The 13,742-nt window shown below is 46.0% G+C and overlaps 6 non-coding genes across 6 annotated transcripts; all 6 read right to left on the minus strand.

Moving 5' to 3' along the window:
* Nucleotides 1–1,571: 1,571 nt before the first annotated feature.
* On the minus strand, nucleotides 1,572–1,762 carry LOC130319518 (U2 spliceosomal RNA). The gene has a single exon (XR_008865688.1). It is a non-coding gene; the product is annotated as a U2 spliceosomal RNA (small nuclear RNA).
* A 2,087-nt stretch (nucleotides 1,763–3,849) lies between these two features.
* LOC130319519 (U2 spliceosomal RNA) lies at nucleotides 3,850–4,040 on the minus strand. Its single transcript, XR_008865689.1, has one exon. It is a non-coding gene; the product is annotated as a U2 spliceosomal RNA (small nuclear RNA).
* A 2,087-nt stretch (nucleotides 4,041–6,127) lies between these two features.
* On the minus strand, nucleotides 6,128–6,318 carry LOC130319520 (U2 spliceosomal RNA). Its single transcript, XR_008865690.1, has one exon. It is a non-coding gene; the product is annotated as a U2 spliceosomal RNA (small nuclear RNA).
* Nucleotides 6,319–8,410: 2,092 nt separating this feature from the next.
* Nucleotides 8,411–8,601, minus strand: LOC130319521 (U2 spliceosomal RNA). Its single transcript, XR_008865691.1, has one exon. It is a non-coding gene; the product is annotated as a U2 spliceosomal RNA (small nuclear RNA).
* Nucleotides 8,602–10,700: 2,099 nt separating this feature from the next.
* Nucleotides 10,701–10,891, minus strand: LOC130319522 (U2 spliceosomal RNA). Its single transcript, XR_008865692.1, has one exon. It is a non-coding gene; the product is annotated as a U2 spliceosomal RNA (small nuclear RNA).
* A 2,085-nt stretch (nucleotides 10,892–12,976) lies between these two features.
* On the minus strand, nucleotides 12,977–13,167 carry LOC130319524 (U2 spliceosomal RNA). The gene has a single exon (XR_008865693.1). It is a non-coding gene; the product is annotated as a U2 spliceosomal RNA (small nuclear RNA).
* Between the last annotated feature and the right edge of the window lie 575 nt (nucleotides 13,168–13,742).

A 13,742-nucleotide genomic window follows, 5' to 3' on the forward strand; every position in this document is an offset into this window, starting at 1 on the left:
TCTAGGTGACATCACAAATCCCTATGGTTACATACACAACAAAGCTGGGTTGTTGTTGTTTACACTCTGCAAGGCCTGTGGAAGTGAGTGACATCATAGCACTGTAGTTCTGAGGGTTCTAGATGGATGCAACAATCTCCTGTTGCTTCTATGAAGGCCATAATAGACGACATCACCAAACAGCTCCATAGTCACATACACAGCAAAGGAGAGATGTTGTTTACACCTAGTGATGTCAGTGGTATTGAGTGACATCACAGCACAGTGCTAAGGCTCCTGGGCCTGGACACAGCAGCGGCTGCAATATCTCAACGGAGAATACGTTTATATATATGTGTGTGTGTGCGCGTATATATATATATATATATATATATATATATATATATATATATATATATATTTCTCCGCCGAAATCACTTTTAAACCCATTTCCACCTTTTTTTCCCTTCTCTTCCTCTTACTTTTTTTTCACGTTTTTTTACGTTTTTCTCCTTTTCGCCTCTTTTCTGGGCGTATTATTCTTCTTTTTCTTCTTTTTTTTCGTCTAATGCATACCCCATCAGTGCAGCAATGCTTATTCAATACCGCCAGCAGATGGAGACACTGGGGGATAATTTTCTAAGGATTTATACTGATTTTTCCTGTCTGAATTTGTCGCACAGAAAGTTGCAGGCCAAATATGTGTGACATTTCTGCGACTTTAGCTTCTAGAGCATTTTTACAACATTATACATAGGTGCTGAATACATAAAAAGCGACTGTTCAGCGACAGACAAGTCGCATCGGCTGAAAGTAGGCCAGAATGTCAGTCCATGTTGGAGCAGGTTTAGATACAGTCTAAAGTATAGATCTCAAAGTCTGTGCACAGAATTTAGCAAGGGCCTCGCACCTTCTGATGCATCAGGTAGGTGCACAATAGCATAGCCTAACCCTCTGTACTTTGGTCTATATTGATGCGGGACATAGACAGCCAGCTGATGACCAATCCATTAGTGCAATGGATGGCTGGAAGCATTTGTCTTTGCCTTTGCAATACCACAGAAGCAATGCATGGTCAATGTACAGCAATGACACACCTGTGTGAACAGCCAGGAGACCCCCCCCCCCCATGTTATGTTACATAGTTACATAGTTAGTACGGTCGAAAAAAGACATATGTCCATCACGTTCAACCAGGGAATTAAGGGGTAGGGGTGTGGCGCGATATTGGGGAAGGGATGAGATTTTATATTTCTTCATAAGCATTAATCTTATTTTGTCAATTAGGAACATTCAGCACCCACCCGCTATCAAGGCAGCTGCCTATCATGTCATGCCCTACCTGCACAGGTGTGCTGGCTACTCAAATGATCCAATTAAGGAGGCCATTTAGTCAGCAGCAGCAGAAGTCCTGTGCCTGGACGCTCCAACAGGGGCCAGACACAAGCAGAAGCAGAAGCAGCAGAAGCAGCAGCAGCACCACCTTTTGTTTTTTGGCTGCAGCAGCAGCAAGGCCCACAGGGCTGGCTAGCTGGCTAGCCAGCAAGCAGGTAGCAATGAAAGTAGGAATCTTTCTTTTTAACCCTGTAAGGGGGTGGTGCACTGTACCCGAAGATACTGCCATATCGGGTCAATGCATAGGGCGACGGAAGCAAGCTTCGAAATCGGCCCCCGTTCTCAAAAATCCATTTAATATATGGTCCCCAGATAGGGGACGTATCAGATATTAAACTGATAAGAACAGATACTACACTTGATCTTAGCCAAAAGGCCGAGAAGCGATAACCGTGAAAGGGGCGGGCCCAACAAGGTCCCCTTCATGGGCACTATCACTGCTTGCTGTCAGGGAGGCTGCCAGACAATTTTCCATGCACACTCTGGGCTGGGGGGCAGTCAACCACCAGTACACACAGCAGAACCTAAACCCATACCATTATTGCTAAGCAGCAAGACAGGGGCCCATTGCACTCCCACGGGGCCTTTTTAAATGCAATCCATAACCCGGATTTGCCAGGAACCCTTCTTACTCCTCCTACTTGCATGTGACACTGGGCTTAGGATCTGCATAGGAAACACACACACAAGCACACACCTACCTTTGTTGCCTGCAGATGCCTCCTTGGCTGTCCCCAAACGGTATCAAACCAACACCCACGGGAAGCTGTAAGCATAGAGGACATGCCTGCACCCCATTGGACTTACCTGTGTGGGTTAAATCCGGGTTATTTGACAACCTATGGCGGTGATGGTTCTGCTCAGGCAGAGCAGTGCTGATGCTCCTCATAAAGCTGTCGCTGCTGTGAAGGTTCTAGGTGACATCACAAATCCCTATGGTTACATACACAACAAAGCTGGGTTGTTGTTGTTTACACTCTGCAAGGCCTGTGGAAGTGAGTGACATCATAGCACTGTAGTTCTGAGGGTTCTAGATGGATGCAACAATCTCCTGTTGCTTCTATGAAGGCCATAATAGACGACATCACCAAACAGCTCCATAGTCACATACACAGCAAAGGAGAGATGTTGTTTACACCTAGTGATGTCAGTGGTATTGAGTGACATCACAGCACAGTGCTAAGGCTCCTGGGCCTGGACACAGCAGCGGCTGCAATATCTCAACGGAGAATACGTTTATATATATGTGTGTGTGTGCGCGTATATATATATATATATATATATATATATATATATATATATATTTCTCCGCCGAAATCACTTTTAAACCCATTTCCACCTTTTTTTCCCTTCTCTTCCTCTTACTTTTTTTTCACGTTTTTTTACGTTTTTCTCCTTTTCGCCTCTTTTCTGGGCGTATTATTCTTCTTTTTCTTCTTTTTTTTCGTCTAATGCATACCCCATCAGTGCAGCAATGCTTATTCAATACCGCCAGCAGATGGAGACACTGGGGGATAATTTTCTAAGGATTTATACTGATTTTTCCTGTCTGAATTTGTCGCACAGAAAGTTGCAGGCCAAATATGTGTGACATTTCTGCGACTTTAGCTTCTAGAGCATTTTTACAACATTATACATAGGTGCTGAATACATAAAAAGCGACTGTTCAGCGACAGACAAGTCGCATCGGCTGAAAGTAGGCCAGAATGTCAGTCCATGTTGGAGCAGGTTTAGATACAGTCTAAAGTATAGATCTCAAAGTCTGTGCACAGAATTTAGCAAGGGCCTCGCACCTTCTGATGCATCAGGTAGGTGCACAATAGCATAGCCTAACCCTCTGTACTTTGGTCTATATTGATGCGGGACATAGACAGCCAGCTGATGACCAATCCATTAGTGCAATGGATGGCTGGAAGCATTTGTCTTTGCCTTTGCAATACCACAGAAGCAATGCATGGTCAATGTACAGCAATGACACACCTGTGTGAACAGCCAGGAGACCCCCCCCCCCCATGTTATGTTACATAGTTACATAGTTAGTACGGTCGAAAAAAGACATATGTCCATCACGTTCAACCAGGGAATTAAGGGGTAGGGGTGTGGCGCGATATTGGGGAAGGGATGAGATTTTATATTTCTTCATAAGCATTAATCTTATTTTGTCAATTAGGAACATTCAGCACCCACCCGCTATCAAGGCAGCTGCCTATCATGTCATGCCCTACCTGCACAGGTGTGCTGGCTACTCAAATGATCCAATTAAGGAGGCCATTTAGTCAGCAGCAGCAGAAGTCCTGTGCCTGGACGCTCCAACAGGGGCCAGACACAAGCAGAAGCAGAAGCAGCAGAAGCAGCAGCAGCACCACCTTTTGTTTTTGGCTGCAGCAGCAGCAAGGCCCACAGGGCTGGCTAGCTGGCTAGCCAGCAAGCAGGTAGCAATGAAAGTAGGAATCTTTCTTTTTAACCCTGTAAGGGGGGTGGTGCACTGTACCCGAAGATACTGCCATATCGGGTCAATGCATAGGGCGACGGAAGCAAGCTTCGAAATCGGCCCCCGTTCTCAAAAATCCATTTAATATATGGTCCCCAGATAGGGGACGTATCAGATATTAAACTGATAAGAACAGATACTACACTTGATCTTAGCCAAAAGGCCGAGAAGCGATAACCGTGAAAGGGGCGGGCCCAACAAGGTCCCCTTCATGGGCACTATCACTGCTTGCTGTCAGGGAGGCTGCCAGACAATTTTCCATGCACACTCTGGGCTGGGGGGCAGTCAACCACCAGTACACACAGCAGAACCTAAACCCATACCATTATTGCTAAGCAGCAAGACAGGGGCCCATTGCACTCCCACGGGGCCTTTTTAAATGCAATCCATAACCCGGATTTGCCAGGAACCCTTCTTACTCCTCCTACTTGCATGTGACACTGGGCTTAGGATCTGCATAGGAAACACACACACAAGCACACACCTACCTTTGTTGCCTGCAGATGCCTCCTTGGCTGTCCCCAAACGGTATCAAACCAACACCCACGGGAAGCTGTAAGCATAGAGGACATGCCTGCACCCCATTGGACTTACCTGTGTGGGTTAAATCCGGGTTATTTGACAACCTATGGCGGTGATGGTTCTGCTCAGGCAGAGCAGTGCTGATGCTCCTCATAAAGCTGTCGCTGCTGTGAAGGTTCTAGGTGACATCACAAATCCCTATGGTTACATACACAACAAAGCTGGGTTGTTGTTGTTTACACTCTGCAAGGCCTGTGGAAGTGAGTGACATCATAGCACTGTAGTTCTGAGGGTTCTAGATGGATGCAACAATCTCCTGTTGCTTCTATGAAGGCCATAATAGACGACATCACCAAACAGCTCCATAGTCACATACACAGCAAAGGAGAGATGTTGTTTACACCTAGTGATGTCAGTGGTATTGAGTGACATCACAGCACAGTGCTAAGGCTCCTGGGCCTGGACACAGCAGCGGCTGCAATATCTCAACGGAGAATACGTTTATATATATGTGTGTGTGTGCGCGTATATATATATATATATATATATATATATATATATATATATATATATTTCTCCGCCGAAATCACTTTTAAACCCATTTCCACCTTTTTTTCCCTTCTCTTCCTCTTACTTTTTTTTCACGTTTTTTTACGTTTTTCTCCTTTTCGCCTCTTTTCTGGGCGTATTATTCTTCTTTTTCTTCTTTTTTTTCGTCTAATGCATACCCCATCAGTGCAGCAATGCTTATTCAATACCGCCAGCAGATGGAGACACTGGGGATAATTTTCTAAGGATTTATACTGATTTTTCCTGTCTGAATTTGTCGCACAGAAAGTTGCAGGCCAAATATGTGTGACATTTCTGCGACTTTAGCTTCTAGAGCATTTTTACAACATTATACATAGGTGCTGAATACATAAAAAGCGACTGTTCAGCGACAGACAAGTCGCATCGGCTGAAAGTAGGCCAGAATGTCAGTCCATGTTGGAGCAGGTTTAGATACAGTCTAAAGTATAGATCTCAAAGTCTGTGCACAGAATTTAGCAAGGGCCTCGCACCTTCTGATGCATCAGGTAGGTGCACAATAGCATAGCCTAACCCTCTGTACTTTGGTCTATATTGATGCGGGACATAGACAGCCAGCTGATGACCAATCCATTAGTGCAATGGATGGCTGGAAGCATTTGTCTTTGCCTTTGCAATACCACAGAAGCAATGCATGGTCAATGTACAGCAATGACACACCTGTGTGAACAGCCAGGAGACCCCCCCCCCCCATGTTATGTTACATAGTTACATAGTTAGTACGGTCGAAAAAAGACATATGTCCATCACGTTCAACCAGGGAATTAAGGGGTAGGGGTGTGGCGCGATATTGGGGAAGGGATGAGATTTTATATTTCTTCATAAGCATTAATCTTATTTTGTCAATTAGGATTCAGCACCCACCCGCTATCAAGGCAGCTGCCTATCATGTCATGCCCTACCTGCACAGGTGTGCTGGCTACTCAAATGATCCAATTAAGGAGGCCATTTAGTCAGCAGCAGCAGAAGTCCTGTGCCTGGACGCTCCAACAGGGGCCAGACACAAGCAGAAGCAGAAGCAGCAGAAGCAGCAGCAGCACCACCTTTTGTTTTTTGGCTGCAGCAGCAGCAAGGCCCACAGGGCTGGCTAGCTGGCTAGCCAGCAAGCAGGTAGCAATGAAAGTAGGAATCTTTCTTTTTAACCCTGTAAGGGGGTGGTGCACTGTACCCGAAGATACTGCCATATCGGGTCAATGCATAGGGCGACGGAAGCAAGCTTCGAAATCGGCCCCCGTTCTCAAAAATCCATTTAATATATGGTCCCCAGATAGGGGACGTATCAGATATTAAACTGATAAGAACAGATACTACACTTGATCTTAGCCAAAAGGCCGAGAAGCGATAACCGTGAAAGGGGCGGGCCCAACAAGGTCCCCTTCATGGGCACTATCACTGCTTGCTGTCAGGGAGGCTGCCAGACAATTTTCCATGCACACTCTGGGCTGGGGGGCAGTCAACCACCAGTACACACAGCAGAACCTAAACCCATACCATTATTGCTAAGCAGCAAGACAGGGGCCCATTGCACTCCCACGGGGCCTTTTTAAATGCAATCCATAACCCGGATTTGCCAGGAACCCTTCTTACTCCTCCTACTTGCATGTGACACTGGGCTTAGGATCTGCATAGGAAACACACACACAAGCACACACCTACCTTTGTTGCCTGCAGATGCCTCCTTGGCTGTCCCCAAACGGTATCAAACCAACACCCACGGGAAGCTGTAAGCATAGAGGACATGCCTGCACCCCATTGGACTTACCTGTGTGGGTTAAATCCGGGTTATTTGACAACCTATGGCGGTGATGGTTCTGCTCAGGCAGAGCAGTGCTGATGCTCCTCATAAAGCTGTCGCTGCTGTGAAGGTTCTAGGTGACATCACAAATCCCTATGGTTACATACACAACAAAGCTGGGTTGTTGTTGTTTACACTCTGCAAGGCCTGTGGAAGTGAGTGACATCATAGCACTGTAGTTCTGAGGGTTCTAGATGGATGCAACAATCTCCTGTTGCTTCTATGAAGGCCATAATAGACGACATCACCAAACAGCTCCATAGTCACATACACAGCAAAGGAGAGATGTTGTTTACACCTAGTGATGTCAGTGGTATTGAGTGACATCACAGCACAGTGCTAAGGCTCCTGGGCCTGGACACAGCAGCGGCTGCAATATCTCAACGGAGAATACGTTTATATATATGTGTGTGTGTGCGCGTATATATATATATATATATATATATATATATATATATATATATATATTTCTCCGCCGAAATCACTTTTAAACCCATTTCCACCTTTTTTTCCCTTCTCTTCCTCTTACTTTTTTTTCACGTTTTTTTACGTTTTTCTCCTTTTCGCCTCTTTTCTGGGCGTATTATTCTTCTTTTTCTTCTTTTTTTTCGTCTAATGCATACCCCATCAGTGCAGCAATGCTTATTCAATACCGCCAGCAGATGGAGACACTGGGGGATAATTTTCTAAGGATTTATACTGATTTTTCCTGTCTGAATTTGTCGCACAGAAAGTTGCAGGCCAAATATGTGTGACATTTCTGCGACTTTAGCTTCTAGAGCATTTTTACAACATTATACATAGGTGCTGAATACATAAAAAGCGACTGTTCAGCGACAGACAAGTCGCATCGGCTGAAAGTAGGCCAGAATGTCAGTCCATGTTGGAGCAGGTTTAGATACAGTCTAAAGTATAGATCTCAAAGTCTGTGCACAGAATTTAGCAAGGGCCTCGCACCTTCTGATGCATCAGGTAGGTGCACAATAGCATAGCCTAACCCTCTGTACTTTGGTCTATATTGATGCGGGACATAGACAGCCAGCTGATGACCAATCCATTAGTGCAATGGATGGCTGGAAGCATTTGTCTTTGCCTTTGCAATACCACAGAAGCAATGCATGGTCAATGTACAGCAATGACACACCTGTGTGAACAGCCAGGAGACCCCCCCCCCCCCATGTTATGTTACATAGTTACATAGTTAGTACGGTCGAAAAAAGACATATGTCCATCACGTTCAACCAGGGAATTAAGGGGTAGGGGTGTGGCGCGATATTGGGGAAGGGATGAGATTTTATATTTCTTCATAAGCATTAATCTTATTTTGTCAATTAGGAACATTCAGCACCCACCCGCTATCAAGGCAGCTGCCTATCATGTCATGCCCTACCTGCACAGGTGTGCTGGCTACTCAAATGATCCAATTAAGGAGGCCATTTAGTCAGCAGCAGCAGAAGTCCTGTGCCTGGACGCTCCAACAGGGGCCAGACACAAGCAGAAGCAGAAGCAGCAGAAGCAGCAGCAGCACCACCTTTTGTTTTTTGGCTGCAGCAGCAGCAAGGCCCACAGGGCTGGCTAGCTGGCTAGCCAGCAAGCAGGTAGCAATGAAAGTAGGAATCTTTCTTTTTAACCCTGTAAGGGGGTGGTGCACTGTACCCGAAGATACTGCCATATCGGGTCAATGCATAGGGCGACGGAAGCAAGCTTCGAAATCGGCCCCCGTTCTCAAAAATCCATTTAATATATGGTCCCCAGATAGGGGACGTATCAGATATTAAACTGATAAGAACAGATACTACACTTGATCTTAGCCAAAAGGCCGAGAAGCGATAACCGTGAAAGGGGCGGGCCCAACAAGGTCCCCTTCATGGGCACTATCACTGCTTGCTGTCAGGGAGGCTGCCAGACAATTTTCCATGCACACTCTGGGCTGGGGGGCAGTCAACCACCAGTACACACAGCAGAACCTAAACCCATACCATTATTGCTAAGCAGCAAGACAGGGGCCCATTGCACTCCCACGGGGCCTTTTTAAATGCAATCCATAACCCGGATTTGCCAGGAACCCTTCTTACTCCTCCTACTTGCATGTGACACTGGGCTTAGGATCTGCATAGGAAACACACACACAAGCACACACCTACCTTTGTTGCCTGCAGATGCCTCCTTGGCTGTCCCCAAACGGTATCAAACCAACACCCACGGGAAGCTGTAAGCATAGAGGACATGCCTGCACCCCATTGGACTTACCTGTGTGGGTTAAATCCGGGTTATTTGACAACCTATGGCGGTGATGGTTCTGCTCAGGCAGAGCAGTGCTGATGCTCCTCATAAAGCTGTCGCTGCTGTGAAGGTTCTAGGTGACATCACAAATCCCTATGGTTACATACACAACAAAGCTGGGTTGTTGTTGTTTACACTCTGCAAGGCCTGTGGAAGTGAGTGACATCATAGCACTGTAGTTCTGAGGGTTCTAGATGGATGCAACAATCTCCTGTTGCTTCTATGAAGGCCATAATAGACGACATCACCAAACAGCTCCATAGTCACATACACAGCAAAGGAGAGATGTTGTTTACACCTAGTGATGTCAGTGGTATTGAGTGACATCACAGCACAGTGCTAAGGCTCCTGGGCCTGGACACAGCAGCGGCTGCAATATCTCAACGGAGAATACGTTTATATATATGTGTGTGTGTGCGCGTATATATATATATATATATATATATATATATATATATATATATATATATATATATTTCTCCGCCGAAATCACTTTTAAACCCATTTCCACCTTTTTTTCCCTTCTCTTCCTCTTACTTTTTTTTCACGTTTTTTTACGTTTTTCTCCTTTTCGCCTCTTTTCTGGGCGTATTATTCTTCTTTTTCTTCTTTTTTTTCGTCTAATGCATACCCCATCAGTGCAGCAATGCTTATTCAATACCGCCAGCAGATGGAGACACTGGGGGATAATTTTCTAAGGATTTATACTGATTTTTCCTGTCTGAATTTGTCGCACAGAAAGTTGCAGGCCAAATATGTGTGACATTTCTGCGACTTTAGCTTCTAGAGCATTTTTACAACATTATACATAGGTGCTGAATACATAAAAAGCGACTGTTCAGCGACAGACAAGTCGCATCGGCTGAAAGTAGGCCAGAATGTCAGTCCATGTTGGAGCAGGTTTAGATACAGTCTAAAGTATAGATCTCAAAGTCTGTGCACAGAATTTAGCAAGGGCCTCGCACCTTCTGATGCATCAGGTAGGTGCACAATAGCATAGCCTAACCCTCTGTACTTTGGTCTATATTGATGCGGGACATAGACAGCCAGCTGATGACCAATCCATTAGTGCAATGGATGGCTGGAAGCATTTGTCTTTGCCTTTGCAATACCACAGAAGCAATGCATGGTCAATGTACAGCAATGACACACCTGTGTGAACAGCCAGGAGACCCCCCCCCCCCATGTTATGTTACATAGTTACATAGTTAGTACGGTCGAAAAAAGACATATGTCCATCACGTTCAACCAGGGAATTAAGGGGTAGGGGTGTGGCGCGATATTGGGGAAGGGATGAGATTTTATATTTCTTCATAAGCATTAATCTTATTTTGTCAATTAGGAACATTCAGCACCCACCCGCTATCAAGGCAGCTGCCTATCATGTCATGCCCTACCTGCACAGGTGTGCTGGCTACTCAAATGATCCAATTAAGGAGGCCATTTAGTCAGCAGCAGCAGAAGTCCTGTGCCTGGACGCTCCAACAGGGGCCAGACACAAGCAGAAGCAGAAGCAGCAGAAGCAGCAGCAGCACCACCTTTTGTTTTTTGGCTGCAGCAGCAGCAAGGCCCACAGGGCTGGCTAGCTGGCTAGCCAGCAAGCAGGTAGCAATGAAAGTAGGAATCTTTCTTTTTAACCCTGTAAGGGGGTGGTGCACTGTACCCGAAGATACTGCCATATCGGGTCAATGCATAGGGCGACGGAAGCAAGCTTCGAAATCGGCCCCCGTTCTCAAAAATCCATTTAATATATGGTCCCCAGATAGGGGACGTATCAGATATTAAACTGATAAGAACAGATACTACACTTGATCTTAGCCAAAAGGCCGAGAAGCGATAACCGTGAAAGGGGCGGGCCCAACAAGGTCCCCTTCATGGGCACTATCACTGCTTGCTGTCAGGGAGGCTGCCAGACAATTTTCCATGCACACTCTGGGCTGGGGGGCAGTCAACCACCAGTACACACAGCAGAACCTAAACCCATACCATTATTGCTAAGCAGCAAGACAGGGGCCCATTGCACTCCCACGGGGCCTTTTTAAATGCAATCCATAACCCGGATTTGCCAGGAACCCTTCTTACTCCTCCTACTTGCATGTGACACTGGGCTTAGGATCTGCATAGGAAACACACACACAAGCACACACCTACCTTTGTTGCCTGCAGATGCCTCCTTGGCTGTCCCCAAACGGTATCAAACCAACACCCACGGGAAGCTGTAAGCATAGAGGACATGCCTGCACCCCATTGGACTTACCTGTGTGGGTTAAATCCGGGTTATTTGACAACCTATGGCGGTGATGGTTCTGCTCAGGCAGAGCAGTGCTGATGCTCCTCATAAAGCTGTCGCTGCTGTGAAGGTTCTAGGTGACATCACAAATCCCTATGGTTACATACACAACAAAGCTGGGTTGTTGTTGTTTACACTCTGCAAGGCCTGTGGAAGTGAGTGACATCATAGCACTGTAGTTCTGAGGGTTCTAGATGGATGCAACAATCTCCTGTTGCTTCTATGAAGGCCATAATAGACGACATCACCAAACAGCTCCATAGTCACATACACAGCAAAGGAGAGATGTTGTTTACACCTAGTGATGTCAGTGGTATTGAGTGACATCACAGCACAGTGCTAAGGCTCCTGGGCCTGGACACAGCAGCGGCTGCAATATCTCAACGGAGAATACGTTTATATATATGTGTGTGTGTGCGCGTATATATATATATATATATATATATATATATATATATATATTTCTCCGCCGAAATCACTTTTAAACCCATTTCCACCTTTTTTTCCCTTCTCTTCCTCTTACTTTTTTTTCACGTTTTTTTACGTTTTTCTCCTTTTCGCCTCTTTTCTGGGCGTATTATTCTTCTTTTTCTTCTTTTTTTTCGTCTAATGCATACCCCATCAGTGCAGCAATGCTTATTCAATACCGCCAGCAGATGGAGACACTGGGGGATAATTTTCTAAGGATTTATACTGATTTTTCCTGTCTGAATTTGTCGCACAGAAAGTTGCAGGCCAAATATGTGTGACATTTCTGCGACTTTAGCTTCTAGAGCATTTTTACAACATTATACATAGGTGCTGAATACATAAAAAGCGACTGTTCAGCGACAGACAAGTCGCATCGGCTGAAAGTAGGCCAGAATGTCAGTCCATGTTGGAGCAGGTTTAGATACAGTCTAAAGTATAGATCTCAAAGTCTGTGCACAGAATTTAGCAAGGGCCTCGCACCTTCTGATGCATCAGGTAGGTGCACAATAGCATAGCCTAACCCTCTGTACTTTGGTCTATATTGATGCGGGACATAGACAGCCAGCTGATGACCAATCCATTAGTGCAATGGATGGCTGGAAGCATTTGTCTTTGCCTTTGCAATACCACAGAAGCAATGCATGGTCAATGTACAGCAATGACACACCTGTGTGAACAGCCAGGAGACCCCCCCCCCCCATGTTATGTTACATAGTTACATAGTTAGTACGGTCGAAAAAAGACATATGTCCATCACGTTCAACCAGGGAATTAAGGGGTAGGGGTGTGGCGCGATATTGGGGAAGGGATGAGATTTTATATTTCTTCATAAGCATTAATCTTATTTTGTCAATTAGGAACATTCAGCACCCACCCGCTATCAAGGCAGCTGCCTATCATGTCATGCCCTACCTGCACAGGTGTGCTGGCTACTCAAATGATCCAATTAAGGAGGCCATTTAGTCAGCAGCAGCAGAAGTCCTGTGCCTGGACGCTCCAACAGGGGCCAGACACAAGCAGAAGCAGAAGCAGCAGAAGCAGCAGCAGCACCACCTTTTGTTTTTTGGCTGCAGCAGCAGCAAGGCCCACAGGGCTGGCTAGCTGGCTAGCCAGCAAGCAGGTAGCAATGAAAGTAGGAATCTTTCTTTTTAACCCTGTAAGGGGGTGGTGCACTGTACCCGAAGATACTGCCATATCGGGTCAATGCATAGGGCGACGGAAGCAAGCTTCGAAATCGGCCCCCGTTCTCAAAAATCCATTTAATATATGGTCCCCAGATAGGGGACGTATCAGATATTAAACTGATAAGAACAGATACTACACTTGATCTTAGCCAAAAGGCCGAGAAGCGATAACCGTGAAAGGGGCGGGCCCAACAAGGTCCCCTTCATGGGCACTATCACTGCTTGCTGTCAGGGAGGCTGCCAGACAATTTTCCATGCACACTCTGGGCTGGGGGGCAGTCAACCACCAGTACACACAGCAGAACCTAAACCCATACCATTATTGCTAAGCAGCAAGACAGGGGCCCATTGCACTCCCACGGGGCCTTTTTAAATGCAATCCATAACCCGGATTTGCCAGGAACCCTTCTTACTCCTCCTACTTGCATGTGACACTGGGCTTAGGATCTGCATAGGAAACACACACACAAGCACACACCTACCTTTGTTGCCTGCAGATGCCTCCTTGGCTGTCCCCAAACGGTATCAAACCAACACCCACGGGAAGCTGTAAGCATAGAGGACATGCCTGCACCCCATTGGACTTACCTGTGTGGGTTAAATCCGGGTTATTTGACAACCTATGGCGGTGATGGTTCTGCTCAGGCAGAGCAGTGCTGATGCTCCTCATAAAGCTGTCGCTGCTGTGAAGGTTCTAGGTGACATCACAAATCCCTATGGTTACATACACAACAAAGCTGGGTT

This window comes from Hyla sarda, unplaced genomic scaffold (genome assembly GCF_029499605.1).
Source record: "Hyla sarda isolate aHylSar1 unplaced genomic scaffold, aHylSar1.hap1 scaffold_2138, whole genome shotgun sequence".
NCBI classification, from domain to species: Eukaryota; Metazoa; Chordata; class Amphibia; order Anura; family Hylidae; genus Hyla; species Hyla sarda.